This window comes from Propithecus coquereli, unplaced genomic scaffold (assembly GCF_000956105.1).
Source record: "Propithecus coquereli isolate 6110/MARCELLA unplaced genomic scaffold, Pcoq_1.0 Scaffold48, whole genome shotgun sequence".
In the NCBI taxonomy this organism is placed as follows: domain Eukaryota; kingdom Metazoa; phylum Chordata; class Mammalia; order Primates; family Indriidae; genus Propithecus; species Propithecus coquereli.
In genome coordinates, this window is record NW_012150618.1 from 1,380,727 (window position 1) to 1,383,501 (window position 2,775).

The window sequence follows — 2,775 nt, forward strand, 5'->3', positions numbered from 1 at the left end:
AAAAAAAAAAAAAAAAAAAAAAAAGAGTGAAAAGAAGGGATATGTTATCTGCATTTACAAGTTCAACACATATTTTTGTACTGGCTGCTATTGACCAGGTCTCATGGTAGGAAAATGGAGGCAAATGCTTTATCTTGACGGGAAGAAGGAAAATTGTGCTGCTTTTCTTTTCTTTCTTCTCTATCAAAGAGAATGATCTTGGAAATGGTAAAATAACAATAAAAATAAAATGATGATTAACTTGGAGTTGAAACCCAAAATAAGTGAGATATTAAAGGAATGTCTAGATCCTTTAAATGAATTACAACCCAGATACTGAAAGAACTAATATGTTAGACTGCACAGCCGGTGTTGTTAATCCTTGATTGTGGAGAAATGGGTAAGTTTTAGAAGACCGAATATAGAAAATATGTTCACTTTCAGAAAGGGCCAGAGGTGACTTCTGCAAACTTTAGACTGGTGAGCTAAATATTAAGCCTAGAAAAATTCATTAGTAAGCTATTAAATTAATATTTTGGGAATCCTTAGAAAAGAAAATACTCATCATTAGGGACCAGCTTCCTTCATAAAAGCACAAGGTATGTCAGTTCTAATTGCATTCATGAAATAATTATAAATAGATTGGGTTATGCTGTAGACAGAATATGTGTAATTTTCAGATGACAAAGTTCATTTTTTTTTTTTTTTAACAAAATAGAGAAATGTGGGCTGCTTGTCAAAGTAGAGTGTGGTTGATTCATAACTAGTTTTGCAGTTGTACCACAAGAATACTGTTTAATGATGTAAGTCATAGGAAACTATACCTCTAGTGGTTGCTACAGGTTGTGTCCTGTCTTAGGCCTGCTGCAAATATATGTGTGTGCATATATAATTAATTTCTATAAATATAAATTCAAACATAAAAAATAAGTTTAAACAGCTGTTAAGATGTAATTTATATACCATAAAGTTTATCCATTTAAAGTGTATAATTTGAATGTTACAGCTCTTTTAGAATTTGTCTAGCAGGAAAACCCTCCCCCCATGCAAAGTGAATGAATGAATAAATAAATAAAATTAATAAAGTGTACAATTCAGTGATTTTTAGCATATTTACAGAGCAGCACAGCATGATCTAATTTTAGAACAGAAAATGGGTTTATTTTTTACATAGTATTTTGAAACTTGCTTTTTTTGCTTAAGAATACATTATGTGGCATCTATTCTTGTCTGTACATACAGATAGAGCCACATCATTCTTTTTAACTTAGTCACATATTATATAAATGTACTATGAATTACTTGAACAATCCTCCATTGATGAGCATCTGAACTGATGTCATCTTTTGCTGTTATAAATGATGTTGCAAAAAACATCCTATATCTTCACACAGTTGGGTATATATTCCTTTAGTTGTATTGCATTGTTCCTTTTAATCCGTGTTCCATCCTGAGGTAGATGTAACTCCAACCATTTTATGCATCAGGAGTCAGTTTCAGAGAAATATGCAAGTACATATTGCTAATAATTAACAGAACAAATGCTTGAGTCACATTTTTTGTTGTTGTATTTCCATTATAAGTGCTGTGCTCTTCTAGCACTTGTAGGATTTTGACAAAGTGTATCCAGAAGAGCATGACTAGAGTTAGGGAAGGGTTAAAGTAAGCGGGGATATTTAGGAGGCACATGTTTATTTCATATATTCAACATATATGTTTGTTTATTAAGCACCCACTGTGTGCCAGGTCTTGTTATAGGTGGTAGACAGACAGTGGTTACAAGACAAACAAGGTCCTCTACTTTCATGGAGTGTTTATTTCAGTGAGGGAAATGGACAATTAACAAGTAAACGAGATATTTTAGATAGTGATATGGACTATCAAGAAAAGGATAATTAAGTGACCAGGGAAAGGCTCTTTGAGGAGGTAACACAGGACTGAGACTTAAATGACAAGAAGGCAATATTTATATATCTATTAATATATCTGTAGATACCTTTATGTAACATGAGTGGTAATTATATTTAATGTGATTAGAAATAGGCTCCCAGTAATTAGAAATGTTTCAATCCCAGCAGTACCACTTACACACTATTTACCCAAACCCTCTGAACTTCAGTTTCTGCATCTACAAAGTAGAGACAGCAAGCCTACCTTCCAGAGGTATTAGCATGGCTAGATAAGAAGGTAGGCAAAATTGTCTAACACTGGCCCATACCAGGCTTTTACCAGGCACTGAGCGAGATTTCACGAAGCTCCACATGAAGAAAACATTTCTAACACTTCTTACAGATTACAAATGGAATGACTTCCTTGAGTTAGTGATTTCTGTATTGGTGGGGACATTTAAGTCCCCATTTAAACCTTCAGATGACTATTCTCCCAGTGTGTTGTAGAAGACATTCTTGCATTAAGTGAGGAATAAGACAAGTTGACCTGAGAGAGCCTTTCCCTAGCCCACTGTTGATAAGCTTACTGTCTCTAGAAGCCCAGTTCACAGCTTGGGAAACAGACCCAAGCATCTGTTTTTGAAGCGTAAAGGGGTCTTCTGGAATAGTGGTTTAAAAACCTTTTTAAAGCAACAGTACTCTTTCTTCTAAAGAAATCTTTTATTGAAGTCTAATTTGTAAAATCTTTTAAAATTAATTGGAGCCAGGAGGTGGAGTTGATAACCAGAGGTTGCCTGTTGTATTGTTCACTTAGTAACTGCTTGCGTTTGTATATGCTTTATTAAAGCACTCTTTATTCTTTTGTCATCATAACCACTTGAGGTAAATCCATTTTTTTTTTTTTTTT

General features: G+C 33.8%; 1 protein-coding gene across 2 annotated transcripts in view; it reads left to right on the forward strand.

Annotated features, from left to right (window-relative positions):
- The window catches only part of LATS1 (large tumor suppressor kinase 1), a 46,506-nt gene that overhangs the window by 15,291 nt on the left and 28,440 nt on the right, over nt 1-2,775 (forward strand). The gene's annotated exons all lie outside the window — the stretch shown is intronic.